Source organism: Heterocephalus glaber, unplaced genomic scaffold, assembly GCF_053883595.1.
Source record: "Heterocephalus glaber isolate CG9 unplaced genomic scaffold, H.glaber_assembly_v1.0 deba00001481, whole genome shotgun sequence".
NCBI classification, from domain to species: Eukaryota; Metazoa; Chordata; class Mammalia; order Rodentia; family Bathyergidae; genus Heterocephalus; species Heterocephalus glaber.
In genome coordinates this window covers 6,845,486-6,872,569 of record NW_028258317.1, presented here as the reverse complement: position 1 = coordinate 6,872,569, position 27,084 = coordinate 6,845,486, and the positions used below count along the sequence as shown (strand labels likewise).

Sequence of the window (27,084 nt, the reverse complement as noted above, 5' to 3'; positions counted from 1 at the left end):
ATAGATATGGGTCTAGTTTTAATCTTTGGCAGGTTGAAATCCAGTTTTTACAACACCATTTATTAAATAGGCTATCTTTCCTCCAATGAGGGTAGTAGCTCCTTTGTCAAAGATGAGGTGGCTGAGTATGTCTGGAGTTGCTTCTGCATCTTCTAATCTATTCCACTGATCCTCAGGTCTGTTTCTTTGCCTGTACCATGCTACTTTTATCACAGTGGCTTTGTAATATAGTTTCAAGTTGGGGATTGTGATACCTCCTGTCATGTCTCTGTTGCCTAGAATTGCTTTGCTATTCTAGGTCTCTTCTGGTTCCAAATGAATTTTTGGATTGTTTTCTCTAGTTCTGTGAAATATATTGTTGGAATTTAGCTCAGTGGAATTGGGCTTGCAATAAATCTATATAGCAGTTTTGGAAGTATGGCCATTTTCACTATATTGGTTCTTCCTTCCCAGGAACAAGGGATGTCTTTCCATGTTCTTATTTCCTCTTTGATCTCATTTTTCAGAGTGCTATAGCTTTCAGTGTAGAGGTTTTTGCTGCCTTTGTTAGATTGATTCCTACGTATTTCATCTTTTGGGATGCTATTGTAAAAGGAATTATTTCCCTAATTTCTCTCTCAGCGAGTCTGTTATTTGTATATAAGAAGGCTATTATGTTTTGAGTGTTGACCTTGCATCCAGCTACTCTACTGAATCTGTCAATTCAGTCTAGAAGTCTCATGAAATCAACCAACAACAAATGCTGGTGGGGGTGTGGGGAGAAAGGAACCCTTCTCCATTGTTGGTGGGAGTGTAGACTGGTGCAACCACTGTGGAAATCAGTATGGAAATACCTCAAAGAACTAGGGCTAGAGGTACCATTTGACCCAGCTATTCCCCTGCTTGGTATCTTCCCCAAAGAATTAAAAGAATCATACCACAGTGATATATGTGCACCCATGTTTATAGCACCACAGTTTGTAATAGCTAAAGCTTGGAAACAGCCCAAGCACCCATCAATTGGAAACTGGATAAAGAAGATGTGGGGGGTTTTTTTTTATAAAATGGAGTATTATTCAGCTATAAAGAAGAAGAAACTAGAGACATTTATAGCTAACTGGATGCATATTGAGGCCATACTCTTAAGTGAAATAAATAGGACACATATGTGTAAATACTGAATAGTTTCTCTAGTGTGAGAAATGGAAAGTGTAAATAAGGATTAAAATGATTAAAAATGAATAATTGATAATTTGAAATAGGAAGAAAAGGTCCAAAGGGGTGGAGGAAGTGAGAGGGGAAAGGGAAAGGAAAGAAGGGAAAGGAAAAACTATGAGAAAAGGAAAAAATGGAAACAAAGTCTTTGTAAATAGGGAAGGATGGAGAGGGTGAAGGGAGCACAGGGAATGGGGGAAAAATAAGAGCCCAGATACATCATGTACAGGTAGAAGCATCCAATAATAAATGTAAATGTATTGTATACCTAAAATGTACCAATAAAAGAATTTAAGCAAAAAAAAAAAAAAAGTGAATGAATCTGAAGGAAGCATGATCAGAAATAAACCCAATCTTATTCAGTGCCTGATTGTCAAAAAACAGGTCTAATCTATGTAAAATTCAATAATTTGAAGCCTTCTTGTTAAAATACAAATTCTTTTGGGGGCAAGAGATAGAATGATTTTTCTATTTTATTTTTAATTTATCTTACATTTAAATATTATACTATCCATTGATTTTTTTGTCTTTTTAATGTTCAGCTGTAAGAATTTTAAGATATGTGTACATCCAAATAACTACCACATAACTAGATCCCAGATCTCTTCTATATCTTCCCAAAATCCTTCATACCAACCCTTTTTTAGTTCCCTTTTCTACCTATTCATAAACTCTGGCAACTACCAATGTATTTTTTATCTCTATAGTGTATTTTTTCCAGAATGTCATGCAAATAAAACCAAATTGAGCATCTTTCACTCAGCATAAAGCCTCTAAGATTCATTCAAGTTTTTATTGCTGAATTGTATTTCATTGCATGAAGTACTATAACTGTCTATCAATTCATCTTTTAATGGCTATTGAGTTGTCTCCAGATTGGGGCAGTTATGAATAGAGTTGCTATAAGTAGTTGTGGCCACATTTTTAGATATAAGTGGTCATTTTTGTCTAGGATTAAGATCCAATAGTGAGATAATAACTATATGAAAAGCACATGTTTAAGTTTATAATAAACTGATAATTTTCCTGAGTGGTTGTATCAATTTTGCATTTCAACCAGCAACATACGAGAGTTCCAGTTGCTTTCCATCCTCATAAAATCCTAGTGTTGTCAACAATTTTTTAATTGATTTTAATAGATATAGAGATATTTCATCATAGTCTTAATTTATATTTCCCTAATGCCTAATGATATCAAATCTTTCCATGTACTTTCTGCCATCCTTATATTTTCTTTAGTTACTTGTTCATATCTTTTGCCTTTTATTTATTTAATTTTTTTTGTAATATTGGGGATTGAACCCAGAGACTTCACACTGAGCTACATCCCTATCCCTTTCTAATTTTTTGATTTTGAGTCAGAGTCTCACTAAATCACTAAGTTGCCAGGGCTATGTTCAAACTTGGGATCCTCCTGCCTCAGCCTTGCAGAGTGCTAGGATTGAACCCATGTGCCACCATGCCTGGCCTTTATTTGCCAATTTTAAGTTGTTTTCATGTTGAATTTTCAGAGTTCTTCATATATTCTGGATGAGTTTATCATACATGGGATTTGCATATTTTGTTTCCCAGTCTCTGGCTTGTCTTCTCATTCTCTAATGCAAACTTTTAATGATTGTTATTTAAGTTTCACTGAAAGGGATCTAAAAGCTTGTGACTAAAGAGACATATTCCAAAAGAGCAGTTTTTTGACACTTCTCCCTTTGAGTGATCCCTCATGGAAATATCAATTTGGGTGTCAAAATCACATATGTTAACTCCAAAGACATTCTTCAGAAAGTCCCATGCCATTTCTTTCAATTTTTTTTATCGGAAACAGTCCCTACCCGCCCCCCAACATAGACATGCACATTTCCAGTAATACCCTCATCGCTGGACACAGAATCCATTGAAAGAGGTCTAATTAATTCACAAAGCAAAAGTAGTCTCTGGAAATAAAGAGGCACTTAGACCATTTATCCTATTCACAAAACTTAGCACAAGTTTAAAGCCTGAATTGAATCTTTCGAACTTATTGCAGCCACCTTCTAACTCCCAGATGTGCCTTTGGCCATTTTAGGGTATTTATTTTTCATCACATTTTATCTTTTTTTTATTAATTTCACTTGCTATACTCTGGATTCATTTGTATGCTAAATACATTTATTTTATCTCAATCTTAGATTTGCTTCCTTAACACTGTATTATAAATCAAACCAATCAAATTCCAATTCCCAGGTGAAGGATGATTGAGAAGCAATCTCACTGTTAGAATCCGTTTTCTAACCACTGCACCTTACAACTTACTATAATTTCAGGTTCATTTTGCCTAATAGAAAGAATATGCACTTAAATCCTGTGTTGGCTGGTTACTACCTATGTGATTTTGGGAAATTTATTTATCTGAGTCTCAGTCTCCTCACCTATAACATGGAAAGTTTAATGCCCTTATTATGAAATTCCTGACAAAATAAATAAGGTAAAACATATATCATATGGTAAGCACTATTTTGTTTGATTTTTTTTAATTTTTACATTTCCCATATCACCTTCCTGTAAGAATATATTAAAATTTCATCAATCAGAGCATATGTATATAGTCTCTTTTTAACCAATTCAAGCTAATATTTTATCAGATCTATTATTTAAGATGGATCCACATTCTACCAAAGTCAACTCATTTTGCAGTGAATAGCATTAAACTATTATAACAGAAAACGTATTTTCAAACAAGGAATTTAGAGGCTGAGATTTTTAAATGAAGACTCCTTCTGTTCATTCATCTAAAGTCTAAATTGTGTTTGTGTCTCACCTAAAGTCATCTAAAATCACCACAGAAATATTTTACTAAACAAAGGAAATTTTCAAATATTTAAAACAATCCTCCAAATACACAAACATAAGTCAAAATTCTTTCTGTTTGATAACAACTCATTGCTCTTCTTTCTTTTTTCAAAGAAAAAAAGATGTACTCAAGAACAAGGAATAAAGAATTCCAAATAGTATGCCCAGGTAGAAGCTCCAGGATAGAAAACTAAGGGAAAATGTTGTCCACCCATGATTAGGGCTGGAAAAACATTTGCTAAACTGAACCAAACCAAACAGAATTTATGCTTTGAGGTAAACTGCTACAAAATCAGAACTTTACCAAAAACAGTATGTTTGTAGTCTGATCAAGAGTGGCGATTTGCTGACAATTGTAGGACCAAAGAGAAATAATATACCATTAAGTATATAGATACATGTAATGAAGCAAGGACCATGAAACTATATTCTGATCAAATGAATATTTACAGTTAGAAATTGCATACCTAAGTATTCATCTGTTTTGGATATTCAGATTACCTTGGATTTGCAAATACTTTTTTTGGTCATATTTTCTTTTTCCTCAATTTTCTAACTATATCTAAGACAATTATTTGGGGATGTTTTATTTCTATTCTTTATATACTTTATCTAATAAGAAATATCCCATTCCCACAACACATGACTTGTTTCAATTCAGTTCATAAAGACTGACTTCCCCTTAATGTTATTAATAAATTTCCAGCAATTACCTTTAAAGGGAAAGTCAACTTACCTTTTAGGAGGCAACACATAGCAGAATTCTTTCTCCTTGATCTTTTTTCAGGCAATCTTATAAAATTTTACATAGGTTTGATTACTCTCTAAAGAAAGGGTTACTATTGGGGAGCCATAATGTCACAGGAAATCTTATCTGGAAAATAATGATGATAAATTATTTCAAACTTTTCTATATATTACAGCCAAACATGTTTTCAAAGGGAGTGTGTTTTGGTTCTGGTAGTTCAAAGTAATAGGACAAATACTGAGTAATTCAGGGAATATGGCACATTTCATTTGCCCTTTAAGCCAGTGCACAAACACTGCCACACTGTGCAGCCCAAGAAATTCTCTGAAGGATCTTCTTCAAGCTCAGGAAGATAATTTAAATACTTCTTGCTCTCAGGGACTTCTGCACTTTCTAAGCCATGGTTTTAAATTGCTTCAGGGGAAAGATGTTCAAAACTTTTGGAAATTTCAAGAATAATGCCCTAAAGACTTAATTATATTAGACCTGTTTTTGTACTTTAAATAACCAATCAGAAGTCTTGGGGACAGATCTTACACCATCTACAATCTATTTTTGTGTTATTCTAAGAGCCTTACTCAAAATATATTCTTATAACTTTGTTCAGTCTTTTGTTCATCCTGTTATTTCTTATTGATAAATAGAATCCATTAGGCTATATCAATTATTGGTTATTAATAATAACAGCACACAAATTTCCAAGCATTGTTATAAACTTTTTATACATATTAAGTAACTTCATATTTTTTACATTACTAAATGAAAACTGAGTTTAAGTGTATGAATAATCTAAAAATAATTGTATTTGGCTCTAAAACTTGGAATTTGCATGTTATTTTATTTGTGGGTGGCACTTTAAAGTTCACAACAAGTTTGGAAATTTTTTAACCATTCAACAATAACCTAGAAGCTATCAAGTAATTCAGGTTTGCTTGGTTTTTTTGTTTGTTTTGGTGGTACTAGGGATTGAACTCAAGGGCTTTACACTGATCTGCATTTATAGCCCTGCCTCTCTTTTTGATACAGGTTCTTGGGAAGTTACTAAATTGCAAAGGCTAGGCTTGAACATGGAATCCTCCTGCCTTAGCCTCCCAGAGTGCTGGAATTGCAGGCATGTGCCACCATGACCAGCTTTAGGGTTTTTTTGTTTTGTTTTGGTTTTGGTTTTTTGCTACAGGGGATCAAACTCTGGGCCCTTGTGCTTGTGAGCCAGGCACTGGAACCACTGGGCTAAATCCCTAGCCCCAGCTTTATTTTGTTAATAGTAACTTTACTAGCTAACTTGTAATTTCATCTTTCTTCGTATTATAGGCATGTCCAAAGAAATCACTTAAACTGCTATACATATGACCCATATTAATATGCATAAAGTACTACCTACTGTAATTTGTATTAACAGGAGATGATAGCAGATATGTGCATACTCTGGATGTTTTCCGTACTTCAGCCATCTGGTCACTACTCCTGTAGACTCCTGTAGACTCATTACTCCTGCAGACTCCTGTAGACTCCTTTTCCTGGAACTGCTTCACCCAAATATTGAACATAGTTTGTTAACCACAGAACACAGACTTAATTAAAAGTCTTAAAATGTGAAAAAAAAAATCACAGTGCTGAGAGGAAATAAGTTAACTGTGAGTGTCTCCAATTATTTGTGAAGTTCATTGACCACCTCTGATCATGAGAAATTGATTCCTGGACATTTCTTTAAGTTCTGTTACCATGGGACAAAATTTCCCAGGAACAATGCAACAGAACATTAATATCTTAAAAACCATTTTACATTTTTAAAAAAGCTAGAATTTGAGAACAGAAGTCTTTATCCATTTTTTCTTTTCCTTCTTTCCAAATCACAAAGGGTCCTCAAAATTCTATATTCAACATTACTTGAACACAGCCTCCAATCAATCACATCAGAACAATTCAAGCCAGTGAAATTTTTTTTTTACATTTTTGGCAGTTTTCATATTTTTTCACTCTCTTTCATTAAAGTTAGAACATAAGTGATAGATTTTATAAAACTAATTTGCCTATTAAAGTTCTCCTAAGAACAAAATCTTTTTTAAGTATAAGCATCCCTATGTCATAACCTAGGATGTGGAAAACATCCCAATGGGCATGCACTGCAACTCTGCCTCAATGTGTAACCTCCAGATGAAATTGCCTAGCCATTCAGATTGAGGTTTGACATGTTTTACTGAAGTTGGCATCTGCTTTTTTAAATTATGTTTTTGTTTACTTTATATGTTTTCATATTTTATTTGAAATTTGGAAATTTCAGAAAAGATACCATTGTTAATGGGGGGAGGTGTTTCTTTCCAACCTTTATTTTACATAACTTTTCTTGGCTTAGGTTTTTGGTTTTGCAAATACCGCAGAACAGTGTTTTTGTTTTTCTTTTACTTAACTATATTAAGTATTTTTATATTGATATTGATATTGACATTGATTTATATTCCTCAGTAATACTGTTTGCTGGCTACAAATAATCCACTAAATGAATGTACTGTGATTTCATAACTTCCCTTCATCAAAAATGATAAATATACAGAACTGCTTCAAAGATTGACATGCAACGATAATAGCAAAAGTATCTAATACCTCAAATACTATGGTAAATCATTTATTGTAATCCATAGTCTAAAATTTTTCATTCTGTTTCCCCAAATTAATGATGAGATATAATCTTAGAGAAGTAAATATACATGCAGGAAAAGATTTTAGCAAAAATATATTCAACATAGTGCTGTTTTGAAGAGTCAAACATTTGGTATCCATCGATTGCATTTTAAAAGAGTAATTCTAACCTTGCAAAAGACATACAGATAAGAATCTCTATTCAATAAAATGTCTTTTTTTTTTTTTTTTTTGGTACCGGGGATTGAACTCAGGACTTTGAGCTTGCAAGGCAGGCAGCAGAACCACTGAACTAAATCCCTGGCCCAAAACGTCTTTTTTTCAAGTATCAAAAGAGATGGGTGGATCTTGTAGGAATGTTTTAGGTAAAAGTTTTTGGCAGCAGTCACCTTGAGGATATTAGGTACCAAATGTACAACCTCATTATCAGGATAAAATTGTCTGTTAAAGCAGTTCCAAATAGGAACAAACATTCTGGAGAAATAAAAAAAGAAATTTTGCTTGACTCAAGAATGTCTTCACTAAACAGCTTCAGTTCAAATCCCAGAATATTGATGCTCACTCATACAAAGCCTTGACCAGAGTTCAGCTGGCCAACTAAGAGTAGGTTGACTGAGCTCCTTTAGTCAATTAAATTCTAATCATAAATAGTAATATATAGGAGCCCATCCACACTTTACACTTTATTTTTAAGCCTGCAAAATTTAAGGAAACTTGAGTTAGAGGAAAGTCCTTTCTAGAACCAATTGGATTACAAACCCTCTTTTAGGGAGCAGTGTAACCCGCTGTCAAATGTCTGGTACAGGCAAATCCTACATCATAACAAAAATGATTATTTGAAAATATTAAGTTGTAACTCAATCATCGAATCATTATTTATCTAGGGATATATTTTGCAGCTCGGGCAGAATACTATGAAGATGCAGAACTGTTTTTTAAATGATATTCTATGATTCATTCACTGTAAACAGGAAGGTCACCTGCTAATATTTATAAATTAAATGTTTGAAAATGAAGTTTTGTTTCTCATTCCTTGATCCACAAGGCTGGTTCTTGAGCTGGTAAATTCAACAAGTGGAAAAAGAAGGACATTCATGAACAGAAATAGAAGACAGACTTTCCTATGTGCAATGTGGTTGCTTCTATATCTAAATTCTAAAACACATAAGGCTGGAATAAACTGAACAGTAGTCTCAAATCCAAGTATCATCAGAATGTTTTTCACATTGGCTACTAATTACCGTCTTTCACTGAAGCACTAATGGTACTAAGAAACTGGAGAAGTCAGTCTCCTATAGAAACATACTCAGGTATGTTCTCCAGACAAGCAATATCACCTGAAGCCTGCTAATAAATGGAGTTATCAGTACCCATTCAGACCTACTGAATCAGAATCTTCTGTAAAGATTCACTAGGTGATTCCTGGGAATAGTGAGGTTTGAGAACCACTAGATCAGTGGCCTTCTTTCTTAGTTGTACTTTGCAATTACCTGGAGAACATTATTTAATAGGATATCTGATTCCCAACCCTTAACCATGTTACATACTATCTAGACAATAATAAAGTGGAGTAAACAAAATGGATAGGATTAGAAGTCAGAAAAAAAAAGATTTGAGTAGCACCTCACTCAGTTACTATGATTTGATATAAATTTTATCTCTAGATTTCATTTTCCTCCAGGAATTATAGTGATGACAAAATGAGTATTCAATGTGAACAGATTTGTAAACTATAAACCCTTAATCAGTGGTATAATGATTGGGATGGAATAAAATCAAGTAAACAAGTCTTTGTTGAACATAGTAAGACATCCAAAATATTTATTTTCAAAGTGGAAAGTCTGGATTAACTGCATCAATAATAACAGATAATTGTTTAAAGTGCAAATAGTTCTTCCCTGGCTCAGATCTTGAGCATCTCTAAAAGTGAAATATAGAAATTTGAATATTTAATAAGCTATAAATACAGCTTAATTGCTTTATGAAGTAGAAGAATCCCCTAAACTAATCTCTGCCACTACCATTGCTCTAGCTAGTGCTAGCATAGTTGTAGGACCTATTTCAATTACCTCTATTTTTGGCGGGGGGGGGGGGTGTTACACAGGGATCGAACTCGGGACCTTGCGCTTGCGAGACAGTTGGCAGAACAAGTGAGCTAAATCCCCGGCCCTCAATTACCTCTTAATTCATATAATAAGTGACTGCTCATTTACTTCACATGTTGCTTTCTTTTCTGAATTATTCTGGGTATGAAAGAGTGAAATTGGGAAATAAACCCAATTGGTCCACAAAGATTGAGTTCATTCTCAGAGAGGTGTTTCTGAGTACCCAGAAGTTGACAAAAACTCCTTCTTATCATTTGCTCAGTAGTAAACTGGTAACCTTCCCAGGGAATAGCATCTCGATTATAGACCATCCTAACTTATGCTTGCCTGCTTCCTCCTGCCTATGTATTTATTCCTTGGCAATAACACACACACACACACACACACACACCATTCCAGATAACTGAATTACATCTACTTTTGTCTTCACAATGGTAATAAATTTTTTATCAGTGAGAAAAACTCTCCCTTCACACAGGTTTATTACACAATTGCCTTTCCTGTGCTATGGAGTCTGCAAAGTCTGCACTCCTGGCAGTGACAGTGTATGACTGCTGTGTGGTCATTGAGAAATCTCTGAAATTCCTCATCATGGTAAGAATCTTTGTATTTAGATGTCAACTATCTCTCATGGAGTAGGCTTGCTCAACAAACTGGCACAAAATGTGCTTATCTTACAAATGTCCCTTTGTGTAAGAAATAGCATTAACCATTTTTCTAAAATGTTATCTTTAATGAAGCTAGCTTCCATAGATATTTCTTCTGATAAGCATATAATAAGTACTATTGGGAGATGTAATGTTTTCATTTGCTCTAGTGATTTTCTATTTTCTTTATTTCCTCCACCTACAGCATACTAAAATCAGTTCATCTGAAGGAAGGAAAAGGGCTTTTCTCACCTGCTAAGTGCATGTAGGGGATTGTGTTTTATGGGACAATCCTCTTCATGTAAATGAAGCTAATATCCAAAGGCACTACTTCAGAAAAGTTAATTGACTTATTCTATGGAGTACCCATCCTCATGTTCAGTCCCAGCCTGAGGAATGCAGAAGTGCTATGGCATATGAAATAATCCCTGAGTAGATAATAGCGCTGTAGGAAATGATGAGAAACTGATCTCTGAGTTCTGAGTAAAATGAGCTGACATATTTTGAGGCAAAATTTTAAAAGAAAAGATTACATGAAGAAACCAAATTTCAGGAATTTAAGGATTAATCTTATTTTTTTAAATGATTGATTTCACAAAAATGTAGGGAAAAGTGATCTAAGGAGCACAACTAAGTGTATGGGATTAAGACAACAAATATTTGAAATTAAGCCTATTTTGTTTACATTTTTTAAAATTTTATCTAGGGATCTTGTCCTGTCCCATTCTATATTTACTTCTACATATTTCACTTTGTTTCCATGCCCATGTTATCTCCTTGCACGTAATGTGTTCAATTATTCCATGTTCTTTCACACCTCAGCATAATGGCACATGCTGGTTTCTCTGTATGGACACATTAGTCCTTCTTCTCGAAGGACTGGTGAAACTTAAACAATATCAGAACAGACAGAATGTGAGATACTCTGCAAAGCCTTCCAATGTTTCCCTAGAGCTAGTTACTCCTTCCTCTATGCTGCTTTAATCTGTACCTCTATTATGATGGCTTATTTTTATGCTATAAGCATTTTATAGCTTCTAAAATATACTCACTGTCACAACCATGGCTCACTATTCACTATACAAAGTCCAGTGCCAAGTTAGCCAAAACTAGCAGGCAATAATTGACTCTTCAGTTAATTAATTAAAATTGAAAACAGTAAAAATACAAGTCCAAGTATTTCAAATAAGAGAAATGGACTTCACATATTAGTTCATCTCCTATAAGTCCAAACACCTTTGGAAAAATAAGAGCTTATCTTTAAATATAGGAGAAAACGAGGAATATAAAAGTTTGCATAAAATACATTGAGGTCACCTGGTATGGAAAAGACAAAAAGCCTACCAGTGTATGTTATTCTCTGATCATCAATTGACAAGAAAATATAAGGCACACTATTTCTCTCTGGTTCAGGAGCAATAGAGAACATTATGCTAAATACTTTCCCTGCATAAAATCTTGACCTTGAGTGGACAGTGAATTATAATATATATTATATATTATATCACTCTTCCTCCTGTGGGACAGATGGTGGCCGGGAAACCCCTTCCTGTGGACCAGGAGCAGTGGGATGGTGGCTCAGGAGCCGTTTCCCCTGGGCCAGGAGCAGCGGGACAGAAGGTGGCCCAAAAGCCCTTTCCTCTGGGCTGGGAGCAGCGGGAGGGATGGTGACTGGGAAGCCCCTTCCTCTGGACCAGGAGCAGTGGGATAACGGCTCAGAAGCCCCTAACTCTGGGCCGGGAACAGTGGGACTCAGTACCTTGGTCTGGTGGTCTGGTGTCCTCTGCGTCTTTGTATTGTGGAATCAGGTGGCTGCCTGTCTGCAGCGGGGTGATTCAGTGTCTTCTGCACAACTCTTAAGAACAAATTTTAAAATAACTGGAAGAGAGTTTTTAGAAAACACTTGTATTGGACTTTGGAGCAAATGTTTCTTTGTTTCAGAGGAATTTCAGTTTTTAGCATACACTGAAAAAACTTTGATTCAAAAATAAAAATTGCAATTATTTGGGGAAATGTCAACATCATTAATACATAAAATAAATTTTGTAGCATTTTAAGAATTTCTCACATTTCCTCTTGTCCTCTTGAAAAACCTTTCTGCATTTAACTTAATCTACTTGAAATTAATATAAGAAATATAGACAGAAAATAAGATTAAATCCTGGCTACTATTTATGAGTCATGTGACTTTTATATGTGCAGGGGACCACAATATTGATTATGCCCAAAACATGCTATAAGCAATGCAGGAGGTAAAGAGTTAAACCCCTCGAATGGACTCATTTTAAAAAGCGACTCTGACTGAAGCTCATGACTTACGGAAGCTTATGACTTATGTGACTTATGAAAGTACCTCATAAGCACTGTGGTAGCACATAAGTTACATCATCTACCTGCTAATAGCCACAGCCAAGATGAGAGTGATGGCCTTTGAAGCTGTGGGGCTCAATATAAGATAACACAGTAGCTGAGGTCGGAATAGCTCACACCCAAATTCCATTCCCACAAGTAAAACCTTCTTGACTAGAAGGACAAGGTTCTAATGACAATCCTATATTTAGTCTATTCTGTTCCTAATTTGAGAATGCCTTGTCTTTTTCCCTTTACAATCCTTCCCTGGATAGTATCCATACAGCTGCATGACTGCACCTCCTTGCACGTCATTCCCCTTTAGCACGTAGTTCACCTTTACCCCATTTGATTGCCAATAAATATCCATTGCTTGAACTAACCAGGGCCTGTTGCTAATTGGCATCCTGGCTCCTCACTTTTCTCTCTAATTCTGTCTTCGAGTCTTTTTTTTCTGTTTTTTTATTAAGTTTATTGGTACATTTTAGGTATATAATAGTTACATTCATCATTGGGATCTTGTACCTTTACATGATGTACCTTGGTACTTCTTTTGTCCTCATTCCTCTGCCCTCCCTTCAACCCCTCCTCCCTTCCTTATTTACAAAGACATTGTTTCCATTTTTTCCTTTTCTCACATTTTTTCTTTTCCCTTCCTTTCTTTTCACCTACCTCTCCCACTTCCCCTACTCCTTTAGACCTTTTCTTCCTATTTCACATTACCAATTATACATTTTGATCCCTATGTACACTTTCAGTTTTTCACACCAGAGAAACTACTCCATATTTACACATGTGTGTCCTATTTATTTCACTTAAGAGTATGGCCTCAATCTGCATCAATTTAGCTATAAATGTCTCTACCTTCTTGTTCTTTATGACTGAGTAGTACTCCATTTGATAAAAGAACCAATCTTCTTATTCAGTCTCTAGTTGATGGGCAATTGGGCTGTTTCCAAGTTTTAGCTATTTCAAACTGTGCCACTATAAACATGGGTGCACATATATCACTGTGATATGATTCTTTTAATTATTTTGGGAAGATACCCAGCAGAGGAGTAGCTGGGTCAAATGGGACCTCTAATTCTTGTTCTTTGAGGTATCTGCATACTGATTTCCACAGTGGTTGCACCAGTCTGCACTCCCAACAACAATGGAGAAGGGTTCCTTTTTTCCCCACAAACCCACCAGTATTTGTTATTGGTTGATTTCCTGATAGCAACCATTCTTTCTGGGGTGAGGTGGAATCTCAGCATTGTTTTCATTTACATCTCTCAAATGATCAGTGGTGTTGAACATTTTTTCATATGTTTATTTGCTGCTTTTACTTTTTTGTCTGAGAAATGTCTGTTAATTTCAGATGCCCATTTTTGAACTGGGATTTATATTTGTGGGGGTCTGATTTTTTGAGTTCTTTATATATTCTAGATAGTAGTCCTTTGTCTGAGGTACAGCTGCTAAAAATTTTTCCCACACTGTAAGTTGTCTCTTAGCTCTGTTGGTGGATTCTTGCAGTTCAGAAGCTTTTTAACAAGATGAGATCCCAGTTGTTGATTCTTTGTGCTAGTTACCCTGCTACTGAAGATTTGTTCATGAAGTCTTTTCCTACACCAATATCTTTAAGAGTTCTACTTAACTTACCTTCCAGCAAGTTTAGTGTTTCTGTTTTAATACTCAGATCTTTAATCCCCTTCAATTTTAGTTTAGTGTATGGTGAAACATAGGGTCCAGTTTTAATCTTTGGCAAGTTGAAATCCAGTTTTTCCAACACCATTTATTAAAGAGGCTATTTTTCCTCCAGTGAGGATGTTTGGCTCCTTTGTCAAAGATGAGGTGGCTGAGTATGTCTGGAGTTGTTTCTGCATCTTCTAATCTATTCCACTCATCCTTGGGTCTGTTTCTTTGCCAGTACCATGCTGTTTTTATCACAGTGGCTTTGTATTATAGTTTCAAATCCAAGGGGATTGTGTTATCCCCTGCCATGTCTCTGCTTCCTAGAATTGCTTTTACTCTTCTTGGTCTCTTCTGGTTCCAAATGAATTTTGGATTGTTTTCTCTAGTTCTGTGAAAAGTACTGTTGGGATTTCAATTGGGATCACATTGAATCTGTATAGCAGTTTTGGAAGAATAGCTATTTTCATACTATATTGGTTCTTCCTATTTTTCTATGTCCTCTTCAAACTCTTTTTTCTGAGTGCTATAGTTCTCAATGTAGAAGTCTATTGCTGCCTTCATTAGATTGATAGATATTTCATTTTTTGGATGCTATTGTAAAAGGAATTGTTTCCCTAATTTCTCTTTCAGTGAGTCTGTTATTTTTGTACAAGAAGGCTACCGATTTTTGTGTGCTGACCTTGTATCCAGCTACTTTACTGAATTTGGTTATTAAGTCTAGAAGACTTTTGGTGGGGTCCTTGGGGTCTTCTATATAGAGTATCATGTCATGTGCAAATAATGACAATTTGACTTCTTCATTTCCTATCTTTATTCCTTTTATTTCTTTCTCTTGTCTAATTGCCTTGGCTAATGTTTCCAGAAGTATATTGAACAGGAGTGGTGATAGTGGACATTCTTGTCTTGTTCCTGATTTTAGTGTGAAGGATTTCAGTTTTTGACCATTTAGTATGATATTGGCTGTTGGTTTTTCATAGATGGCTTTTATCAGGTTGAGATAATGACTATCTATTTCAATTTTCTGTAGGGTTTTCATCATGAAACGGTGTTGGACTTCATTGAACACTTTTTCTGCATCTATTGAGAGGATCATATGGCTTTTGTCCTTGGTTCTGTTAATATAGTGATTTATGTATGTTGAACCATCCTTGCATTCCTGAGATAAATCCAACTTGGTCAGGGTGTATGATCTTCTTCATGACCCTCTGTATTCTGTTTGCCAGTATCTTATTGAGGATTTTTGCATATATGTTCATTATGGAGATTGGCCTGTAGTACTCTTTTTAGTTTGGGTCTTTCTCTGCTTTTGGAATCAAAGTAACACTTGCTTCCAGGAATTAATTTGGAAGTATTGATTCCCTTTCAATTTCATTGAAGAGTTTCAAGAATAGTGGCAGTAGTTCTTCTCTAAATGTCTCATAGAATTCAGCAGTGAAACCATCAGGTCCTGGGCTTTTCTTTGTTGGTAAATGTTTACTTATGTTTTCAATTTCACTCATTGTAATTGGAGTGTTTAGAATTTTTATAATTTGTTCATTGAACTTTGATAATTCATAGGTATCTAGAAATCTGTCCATTTCTTCTGTGTTTTCCATTTTATTAGAGTACAGGTTCTCAAAGTAAGTATTTATGATCCTCTGGATTTCTGCTGGATCTGTTGTGACTTCCACTTTTTTGTTCCTAATTGCAGGGACTTGAGCCTTTTCTTTCCTTTTTTTGATAAGGTTGGCTAAGGGTTTATCAATGTATTTATTCTTTGGAAAAACCAACTCTTTGATTCATTGATTTTTTTGTATAGTTCTCTTAGTCTCCAATGCATTGTTTTCTGCTCTGATCTTTATAATTTCATCACTTGTATGTGCTTTGGGTTTGTCTTGCTCTTCTTTTTCTAGGAGCTTAATGCTCAGCATTAGGTTGTTTATTTGAGCTCACTCTGTTTTCCTAGTATGGGCATTGACTGCTATGAATTTCCCTCACAGAACTGCTTTCATTGTGTCCCATAGATTCCTGAATATTATATTGGTATTATCATTTAATTGTAGAAACTGTCTAATTTCTTCTCTAATTTCCTCAACTCATTGGTTGTTCAGGACAGTGTTATTCAATTTGCATGTATTTGTGGAGTTCTGGCAGATTCTTATGCTATTGATTTCCAGTTTTATTTCACTATGGTCTGATAATATACATGGGATAATTTCAATCCTTTGCATTTACTTAAACATGTTCTATGAGCTAGCATGTGGTCTATTTTGGAGAATGACCCATGTGCAGCTGAAAAAAATATATATTCTGATTTTGTGGGATGGAACGCTGTAGACATCTATTAAGTCCATTTGTTCAAAAGCTTGGTTCAGTTCTAGTATTTTGCCATTGATTTTTTTGTCTAGATGATCTGTCTATTTGTGACAGTGGGGTATTGAGGTTCCCCACTACAATTGTATTAGTGCTTATTTGCTTTTTCATGTCCATTAATGTTTGTTTTGTATAGTTGGGGGTATTAGTATTTGGTGCATATATATTTATGATTGTCATCTCTTCCTCTTGGATTGTTCCCTTTACAAGGATGTAGTGACCTTCGTCTCTCTTAATTAGTTTTGGTTTGAAATCTACTTTGTCTGCAAATAAGAGAGCTACCCCTGTGTTTTTTCAGGTTCCTGTCACATGGAGAACTGTTTTCCTTCCTTTTATTTTCAGTCTATGAATTTCTTTTTGAACTAGGTGCATTTCTTGTATACAGCATATTGTTGGATTTTGCTTCATAACATATTCTGCTAGTCTATTTCTTTTGATTGGTGAATTGAGGCCATTAGCATTGATAGTTATAACTGATACATATTGACTTATCCTTGTCATGTTATTTTCCTGTTGTTGGTTCTTTTATTTTCCCCCCTCTTCCTTTAATTTCTTGCCTTGCCCAATGCTCGTTGGGCCTCATGGAGTTGTAACCTTCATTGTCTTTTTCTAGGATATTGTTTAGAATTTTTTAGAGTGCTAGTTTGGTGTTCATGAAATTTCTCAGGTGTTGTTTGTCATGAAAGTATCTAATTTTCCCATCAATTTTGAAAGATAGCTTTGCAGGATACATCAGTCTAAGTTGGAGGTTGTTTTCTTTTAAGGCTTGATATATCTCACTCCAGGCTCTTCTTGACTTGAGGGCTTGTGTTGAAAAGTCTGGTGTGATCTTGATGGGCTTTTCTTTGTATGTGATTTTTTTCTTTTTGCTAACTGCTTGTAATATCTTGTTCTTCTGTTGAGTTTCTGGGATATTGATTATTATATGGCTAGGCATAATTTTTTTTTAATCATGGCTAGTTGGAGTCTGATATGCCTCACTTATCTGTATGTCAATTTCTTTTGCTGTGTTTGGGAAGTTTTCTGTCATTAATTCTGTGAACAGTTTTTTAATGTCATTTGTAATTTCTCCTACTTTTTCCTGGACTCCTATAAGTTTTATATTATTCTTCTTTGTGTCATCTAGGAGCTGTTGGATTGATTTCTCATGGTCCCTTACTATTTTTAAGAGATCTCTCTTTTCATGGTCACTGACCACCATCCTGTCTTCTATATCTGACATTCTGTTTTCAGATTGGCTCAGTCTGCTGTGAATATTTTCAATAGAGTTTTTAATCTCCTGGATATATGTTTGAATCCATTTCATGAATTCCATTTCATGGATTCTATTTCTTTCCTTCATTGGGCATTCATGGTTTCCATTCCTTTCCTATGCAGGGCATTCATGGCTTCCATCATGGTCCTGAACTCATCTATTTTTTTTATCTGTTTCTGTTCTAGAGTCTCCAATCATGTCATTTATTCTGCTCACCATCTCTGTAGTTATCTGGGAAATTATTTCTGTTTTGAATTTTTCTATAGCCTCATTCATCTGTTTTGTTCCCTCCTGGGCTATCAGTCCCGGGTGTCCAGGTGGTTGATTATCAGACTTTTCCACCTCATTCCCCCAGAATTTGCCTTTGGTGAGCTGGAACTCTGGATACGTGCCTTGCTTAAGTGTCTTCTCATTCCTATTTTTGTTGTTGGTACTGTTTTTGGTTTAATTTCTGGGTTGATACTTCAATGGTGCTTATTGTAAGTATCTTTGTTGCTGGTATTTAGAACCTTTATGGAATGATTGCTTCTCAGAAGTGTCTTCCAGATATAGCTGGTCTTTAGGTTTTGAGTCTCTAATGGCAATCTCATTTTCAGTATACCAGGAAGGACAACTGATTAGATCACTAACAACACCTTAGCCCAGGTGATGGAATCAGTAACAACAATAGCATCAAGAAGATCTTAGAAAATGACAATTTGTGGTAGTTATTAATCTATCACCTTTAACCATGTGAATTAAATCAAAATTGAGAACCAGCCCAAAACATGTTTATAGTGAATAAACTCTTCTATATAGCAACTTTGCCCTTTGAGATGGGTCTTAGAAGGAGTTGAGGAAGGAGGGATAGATAAGTAGAAGGATAGGGAAACATCAGAAGTGAGGCCAGAGGACATAGGAAGATCATGCAAACTCTAGCAAACTGTTGAAGACAAAAGGAAGAGACAAAATGAAAGAAGAAAGACAGGAACAGAACAAACTAACAGCAATAGGAAAGCTAGAAACTGTATTCACTTTCCTTTAAAACTAGTGACAACTGCGAGAAGGAAAATAGAGAAGAAAAGAAAAAGAAAGAAGAAATCCAAATTAGGGCAGAGACAGGAACAAAAAGGGAGATGAAGAACTAGGTGGGAGAGAGAGAGCATGAGAGAGTGAGAGAATGAGAGAGAGAGAGAGAAAAGAAGAAGAAAAAAGAAAAATGTGAAAATAACTAAAATTTAGGAAAATGAAAATAAGAGAAAAAAATGATTTGGAAATAAAAATGAAAATGAAGAACCTCCTTAGGGTATGTCTCTGCTGTCACAATAGACAATGTGGGCAGCAGTGTGAAGATCTAAGTCAATTAGTCTCAGCAAGCCAGCAGCAGTCCCTGAGATTCAGGCTGATTTCTGGCTCCAAGGCCCAAGTTGAGCTCCCTGACCTTCTGCAGGGTTGAACTCTGCAAGGTTCTACTGCATGTTCCAGCTGCCCTTTCTCTGAAGATAGACCAGATTCTTATGGGAGGTGATGATTCCTCAAAATTACCAACTACAGTGGTCTGGTGTGCCTTTGTTGCAGAAATTCTCTTCATTTTTCCAGTGGGCTTCAATTTTCATCAAGGAGCCTGAGCCGGAACCTCTTTCTGTTGTTCACTTCTGCTCTATCTTCTGGAGCTCAGGACAATGGTCTTTATGACCCACTGTGCTTCTGCGGTGTGGATCCAGGTACTGGTCCAATTCAGAGGCCGGAGGGGTAGGGCTGGGGTGGTGCTGCAGGCTCCCACATGGCTCTGTTCCTTGGAGACCTGCAGTGGTGGGTGGGGTGCTAATTGTGGCCCATGCAGCTCAGCTCTGTGCAGGTTCTGGAAGACTTTTTGACTTGGGAGCTGTCTTTGAGTCTTTCTTGAGCCTTGCATGGTACATGGACAGGATACTGGAACCTACTGCAGAGTTTTCCAGTATATATGAGGCTAAATATTCTCATCTGTCTTATGGAGCCATCTGGGGCTAAACCTGGTGTGGGAAATGGTAGAATTCAGCTATCTAGTTGTAAGAATAGATCACAAGAAGTTTGTTAACTAAGACAATTAAGTTTCTGGGAAATACCACAAGTCTGTTTGTTAAAAGAATGCCAGAAAACTTTAAGAGACCTTGTAAAAGTCTCAGAGGAGAAAAACAGGTTTTCCTAGTTTTCTTATGTACCATTTTCCAGGATCAGAGGACCACGACCCAATGACTCTACTGGTGGTAAGAGAGATACGACTCACTATGCACATCTGTGATGTTTATGGTGGGCCAGTGGGCTTGATTTTTGGCTAAAATCATCCTGCTCTCTTGATACTATCTGATAAGAAGAGGGCTGTGGTGTGCTCTTTGATGTATGGGATTGGTGAACGGAAACAGGGGACTTGTGAATTCACCTGTAGCTTTTATGAGTCACTTAAAGTCATTTGTCACCAGAGGTTAAAATCAGAAAGATGATAGCCAGAATAACTAAGCTACTTTCCTACATGTATAAAAGCCTTGCTTCTTTCCTTCGTGATTGTCGAATAGTGCCAGAGGAATTAAACTGCTGTTTGTCCCCCAGGCTGTCTCCTTTTCTTTCTTTAAAAGTCGGTGCTTTCTGGGGTTCCAGGTCTCCCTCTAGAGAGACCATCAACACCTGGGAGATAGCCCTTAATAAATACATACACAGATAATACATCACATAAACAGAAGCAAGGACAAAATCACATGATCATCTCAATAGACAGAGAAAAAGCCTTTGACAAAATCCAACAACCTTTCATGAAAAAGACGCTGAAGAAACACAGAAGAAACTTAATCTGATAAAAGCTATTTATGACAAATCTACTGCCAACATTGATTAAATGGGGGGAAACAGAAAGCTTTTTCTCCAAAATCAGGAAAAAGATAAGAATGCCAACCATCACCACTCCTGTTCAACATAGTATTTGAAACATTAGCAAAAGAAATTGGCAAGAAAAAGAAATAAAAGTAGTATGTAGGAACAGAAGAAGTCAAATTGTCATTATTTGCACTTGACATAATCTTCCACATAGAAGATCCAAAAAAGTCCACCAAAAGACTCTTAAAATTAACCAATTTCAGTAATATAGCAGGATACAAATCAACACATAAAAATCAGTAAGTTTCCTCCTTCTCCACTGTTGGTGGGAGTATAGACTGGTGTAATCACTGTGGAAATCAACATGGAGATACCTCAAAGAACTAGGTTTGGAGGTCCCATTTGAGCCAGCTATTCCCCTGTTGCGTATATTCCCAAAAGAATGAAAAGAATCACACCACAGCAATATATAAGCACCCATGTTCATAGCAGCACAGTTTGTAACAGCTATAACTTGGAAACAGCCCAATTGCCCATCAACCTGAGACTGGATAAAGAAAATGTGGGTTTTTTTATATAAAATGGAGTACTCCTCAGCTGTAAAAATGATAAAGAAAATGTGGTTTGTTTGGTTTTTTTTATAAAATGGAGTACTCCTGAGCCATAAAAATGAGAAATTAGAGACATTTATAGCTAAATGGATGCACCTTGAGGCCATGCTCTTAAGTGAAATAAATAGGACGTGTAAATACTGAATAGTTTCTGTGGTATGAGAAACTGAAAGTGTAAATAAGGATCAAAATGTATAATAGATAATTTGAAATAGGAAGAAAGGAAGCAAAGGGGAAGGGGAAATGGGAGGGGTAGGAGAAGGAAAGAAAGGAATGGAATTAATATGAGAAAAGGAAAAAATGGAAACAAAGGCCTTGTAAATAAGGCAAGGTGGAGGGATTGAAGGGAGGGCAGGGGAATGGGGAAAAATTAAGAACCTAAATATATTATGTAAAGGTAGAAATTTCCAATGATGAATGTCATTATAGTGTATACCTAAAATGTACCAATAAAAAAACAATAGTGTTCCTGTACACTAATAATGAACCCACTGAAAAAGAAATTAGGGAAAAAATAGTATTTACAATAAAACCAAGAAAAATTAAATTCTTAGAAAATAACCTAACTAAGAAAGTGAAAGACCTGTATAATGAAAACAGCAGTATGCTGAAAAAGGAAATTGAAGAAGGCAACAGAAAATGAAAGGACATGCCATGGATAGGCAGAGTCAATATAGTCAAAATGACCATACTTCTAAAATTCTTACACAGATTTAATGTAATCCCAATCAAAATAAAGTACCAACAGCATTCTTCACAAAACTGGAGAAAACAATCCTAAAATTCCTATGGAACCAAAAGACATCCAAGAATAGCAAAAACAATCCTTGGTAACAAGAGCAAAGCCAGAGGCATTATAATTTTGAACTTGAAATTATATTACAAAGCTACAGGGATTAAAAACAGCATGATACTGACACAAAAACAGACATAAGAATCAATGCAACAGAAAGGAGAATGCAGAAACCATTCAAACCACATTCATCACTGAAAAGGGGACAAAAATGTACAGTGGAGGAAAGTTAGACTAACAAATGGTTCTGGGAAAACTAACTATAAGCATGCAGAAGATTGAATCTAGTCCCATATCTCTCACCATGTACTAAATTAAAATCAAATTGGATCAAAGGACTAAATGTTAAAACAGAAATACTTAGCCTTCTGGAAAATAAAATAAAGCAACTCTTGAAATCACAGGCACAGAGGACTTTTTGAACAGAACCTGGGTTGCACAGGAAATAGTACCAAAAATGAACAAATGGAATCATATTAAATTTAAAAACTTTTGCACAATAAAAGAAACAACCAACAGAGTGAAAAGACAGCCTACAGAATGATAAAAATATTTTACCAGCTGTACTTCTGACAGAAGCCTTATATCTAAGCCACATGTGGTGGTGCCAGCCTATAATCCCAGCACTTGGGAGGCTAAGGCAGGAAGATTGCTGTGAGTTCAAAGCAAGGGAGGCCACACGGTGAGTTCAAGGCCAGCCTGAACTAGATAGGAGACCTTGTCTCAAAAAAAAAAAGAAAGAAAATGCCTAATATCTAGAATAATAAAGAATTCAAAAAAGTTATAATCCCAAATTAAAAACTCAGTCAAAAAAATGGGCAACTGAAATGAATAGAAACTTCACAGAAGAAGTACAAATGGTCAATAAATATATTTAAAAATGTTCAACATCACTGGCCATTAGAGAAATGCAAATTAAAACACCAAGATGCCCAAGAAAGAATGGCCATTATCAAGAGATAAAATAATAACAAATGCTAGCAAGACTGCAGGATAAAAGAGCCCTTCTACATTGTTGGTAAGAATGTAAACTAGTACAACCACCGTGGAAATCAGTAAGAAGATTTCTCAAAAAACTAAAAATAAAAATTTCATTTGAACCAGCTATGCTTCTACGTATCTTTCTAACAGAGTCAAAGAAATCATATTACAATGATACATGCATACTAGTGTTTATAGCAGCACAATTCGTAATAGCTAAAACTTGAAATTAGCCTACATGTCCATCAACAGATGAATGATAAAGAAAATGTGGTGTTTACACACAATGGACTCTATCATAAAGACAAACTTGAGTCATTTGTCTGAAAAGGGATGTACCTTGAGACCATAATGTTATGTGAAATAAATCAGACACACAAGCTTAAATATCATATAGTTTCTCCTATATGAGAAACTGAAATTATAAATAAAGAGCAAAGTCAAGGATAGAGAATAGCAAGCAGAGAAATAGATCTTTCTCAAATGGGAAAGGGCTCAAGAAATGGAGGGAGGAGAGAGGATGGGGAAGGAAGGAGAATTTAAAGAAAGGAATTAACTTGTGTTATATACTGGTACCAACTCTACACAAGGAATGTAAACATTACTTCAAACATGGGCAATAAAAAATGACAAGAATTACCTAATGTTGAGTTTACATAGCACTTGGATCCTTAATAAGACTCTTTCTACTTGATCTTCTTAAAAGCAGTGTGACTAGAAAATTTATGCACATAGGAGATAAGAGGATGCAGGAAAAATGGTACTTCCTTTTACATGAGATTATAGAACTTAACACTCTAGGCTTAAATAAAACTTTGCTATCCATGAGGAAGAGGGTAGTTTGAATCAGAATTTTTAACAATAAATTTCTTTTCCTCCTCTCCTTAATCTGTCATGAAGGGAGAAGATTAGCCCTACATTTCTCTTTCATTTAAATATCAGAAAAAGAAAATTAAGAATGCCAAGAATGTCAAGTGGCTATTATCAGCTCTTATATTTATTTTGGACGCACCAAGTGAGAATTAGTCCTGCATCTAAATAAAGTAAAATATTTTTTTAATATAGTAGCATTCACATTTCCTCCAAAATGCATTTCCAGCACAGTATATTTTTCACAGCTGCTTTCACATCTTTGTTCCTCAAACTGTAGATGAGCAAATTGAACATAGGTGTCACCACACCATAGAAGAGAGAGACAATTTTGTCTGTGAGTTGTTTCTTTGTCAGCACCAGAAGAGTCTTTAGCCTTGAGTTCTGCATACATGAAGATGATGGTCCCTTAGAATATGATAACCAGGGCAGAGCAGGTAGAAAAGGCTTTTCATCTTTCCTCTACAGAAGAATCCTCAGGATGGTGGAGAGAATGAAAACATATGAAACAAAAATGAAAAGTACTGGGACCACAAGATAAATCATATTAGCATTAGCCATGCTAATAATATTTATGGAAATATTAGCACAAGCCAATTTTAAGACAGCCAAGATTTCACAAGTAAAATAATAACATTATGCCCACAGAAAAGAAGCTGCATTGCAAGAGAAGTCTGCAACACAGAATTGACACCTCCTGCAATCCAGGACCCAGCAGCCATGGGAACATAGGAAGCCTTGCTCATGGTGATGGGGTATCTCAAAGGGTTACAGATGGCCACATAGTGGTCAAATGCCATCATACTCAGAAGGACACACCCTGTGACTCCCATAGCAAATGAAAGAAACATTGGCACTCCACATCCAGAGAAAGAAATGGTTTTCTTTGAAGTTAAGAAGCTACTGAGGAATAGGAGAATAGAAGAACTAGTCTAGCAGATATCCAAGAATGATAAGCTACTGAGAAAAAAGTACATAGGGGTGTGCAAGTGGGAGTCATAGACACTTACAATGATGATAACTCCATTTCCCAGCAGGATCACCAGATACATACACAGGAACAGCACAAAGTAAATGGCCTCAAACTCAGGGTAGCCAGAAAGGTCCAGTAGGACAAATTCTGTAACAGAAGCCTAATTAGACTTTCTCATGCTATTATTTTCTTTCACCAACAGGAATTCTATCGTCTCTGGAATGCATGTATCTCTGTTACAGCACTGTAAGAATTTTTTGCATTCTTAATGGATTTTTTATGGGAAATTATGACCTATAATTGGATACATAAACAGCACAAGAATATGTTACTATCTTCTAAGTTAAGATCATTTAGACTTTCAGATCTCATGAATGAGGCTTTAGCTTTAAAATATATGCTTTTATCAGAGAATAGACTAAGAATACATGCACCTGAGTTATAATTATTTATCTAATTTGCATTGGGAATTTAAAATTATTTCAGTGCAATGTTGCCATAAATTTTTGACCAAAAAACCATAATAAATCTAAAGTGTATGAAATAATATTGTCCAACAATTTTAATCATCACATATAACCTAATTTTTTTACACAATGAATGTGCTACCCTTTACAAAAATCACTGTTTTTCAGTTACTAAAACAAAGTGGTGTATGTAAGTCCTGCTTCAATGGCAATTTAATCTTAGTTTAGAATGAGTTTTTTGGGTAAAAGAACAAACATAAAAGTTACATTTTTAGAAAAGGGACTTTTGGTTATTTTTAATTTGGGTGAAATATGAATATCTAAACTATTCTAAGAATATTAACTAGAGCATCAGTAAAAGTATTTGTAAACAAAAGAAAAACATTTTATGTAAAATTAGTTTTCTTTGTCTTTTTTAGTACAAATTGTTTCTAGGTCACTCTATTGTCCTGCCAAATACATATAATGAATGATAAACTGGCCTCAGAAAAACTTTAATTCCCAAGTCTCAATCTAAAATCAAACCACAAATAAATGTACAAATTACAAAATTTCAATGAAAGAGTATTTTCTCTTTTACCTTGACATGTGAGAAAATGCATATTACATTCTTCTTGTACAGAAGTCAGCTGCCTGTGCTCCAACAGCTCCTCTGTTGGTCTTCCTCAATGGATATTCAGAAAACCCATGATAATGAGGGGTATGTCACTTAAAATTCTTAAGTGTAGCAATTTGCTATAATTATTTTTATCTCCATTACACTGGAATATGGAGCATTTCTATATTAAAATGCCAGCTAGGAGTGCTGGCACATGCTTGTAATCTAGCTCTCTGGAAGACTAAGGAAGTAGGATCTCAAATTCTAGGCCAGCCTGGGCTAGTCAATGAGTTGGGGAGGCCCTGACTCAAAATTTTTTTAAAAAATTCAAAAGTCCTGGGGAATATAGCTTAGGGCAAAGGTTCTGGATTCAATCACCAGCATCACACACACACACACACACACACACACACACACACACACACACAAAGCCAGCACCAGAAATCCTGCATTTATAAGATTGCTAGTCTCATAAATTCTACCCCAATAATTTCAGTAAGATAACTATTTCATTCTGTTTTCATTAAAAATCAAGTGCCTACCATTGCTATTCGAAAAACCAATTAACAGGGGCAAAATATAATCCACTTCCAGAAATAATGAAAGTAGAGGCTGTTTCAGTCTTTTTACTACTAGAAGATCCTTTAAAATACCAGTCAATAGAGAGCCAAAGCAACTTAAAAAGTTTGCTGCTTTGAGGATATTTCTAATCCCAAAAGCAATTTAAAGTTCACAGTGTGGACTGGATAGAATAAGAAACTTTCTAGTAATTTTGGGATAAAGTCCCTGGGAAGCAATTAAAACAAAGTTGCTAATGCAACTTAACTCTAACAAAAACAGTAATAATTCTTCTAGATTTACACTTTCTGGGAAGAGTATACAAGACTGCTACCAAGGTAAAATAGTCAAGACATGGAAATCAGAACTGACTATATCTGTTGGGGAAATACGGCAGAAATCTGTGACATTTACTTCAAAATGATACTTTGTTCTTAATAAATTAATTTATAACCACCTTTATTTTGACACTTAATCCTGAAGTCCCAGATCTCATATGCTCGTGTTGGTCTCATTGGCCCTTATAAACAGACATAACCATGTACACACTCATTAATTTTTCTCTGTTCAAATACATATACAAGGTCCACTCACACTGGCATGGCACTAGTGACAGATAATAC

The 27,084-nt window shown here is 35.4% G+C and overlaps 1 pseudogene; it reads right to left on the bottom strand.

The window, feature by feature from the left end:
* Positions 1-24,066: 24,066 nt before the first annotated feature.
* Positions 24,067-25,137, bottom strand: LOC101718317 (olfactory receptor 13C7-like; annotated as a pseudogene).
* Positions 25,138-27,084: the final 1,947 nt, after the last annotated feature.